Raw genomic sequence first — 687 nt, 5'->3', positions numbered from 1 at the left:
GTGGCTTCAGTTGTTTTCCTCCCTCGCAAAGCGTGGGCCGTGTGAGGACTCTGCTGTCTGTGCCAACAGCCAGTGGACCAGGACAGGGCCTGGTGGGGCACCTTCTCTCCATCACAGGCCGCATGAGCGAGCGTGGTTTCCGGAGCCTCTCTGCTCCCGGGGCCCGGGATCCCGCACAGCCTGGAGCCCACAACTTTCTCAAAGGTCACAGGCATGGGTGTGCCCACTGGGTCCCAGGCACAGTGGTCGGTCAGGGCCACCCAGGCCCAAGGAAACCTGAGCCAGTGACATGGGGATTTCAGGCAAACCCGTTAGCCCAGTGCATTCACCTGGGATTCCCACCTCACCCATGTCCTGTATTCTACCTGGAGGCCAAGGCGGGGGGGCACAGCAAGGGACACCCAGAGTCCCCGCCTGCCGCCCGAGGCCAGTCCCAGGGGCCAGGCACCGGGGGCCAGATGGGCCCAGGCCATCCCTTGCGGTCCCCGCACACGTGGCGTTGGCTGCGCTGTATCCTGCCTGTGTGCTGAGCACCCAGAGGCCTCACAGAGCCCCTCCTTCGGAGGGCGATGCCAGAGTCCTACGGGAGCAGACGCCAGGGTCCTGGACGGCTCCTGGCAGTGTCCTCGGGGGTAAGGCTGTGCCCGCAGGGACCCTGGGGCCAGGAGGGGCAGTGGGGGCTGGGGA

The sequence above is a fragment of the Myotis lucifugus genome, unplaced genomic scaffold (genome assembly GCF_000147115.1).
Source record: "Myotis lucifugus unplaced genomic scaffold, Myoluc2.0 scaffold_471, whole genome shotgun sequence".
In the NCBI taxonomy this organism is placed as follows: domain Eukaryota; kingdom Metazoa; phylum Chordata; class Mammalia; order Chiroptera; family Vespertilionidae; genus Myotis; species Myotis lucifugus.
The sequence above is the reverse complement of the archived record's forward strand: the minus strand, read 5'-3'. Positions refer to the sequence as shown.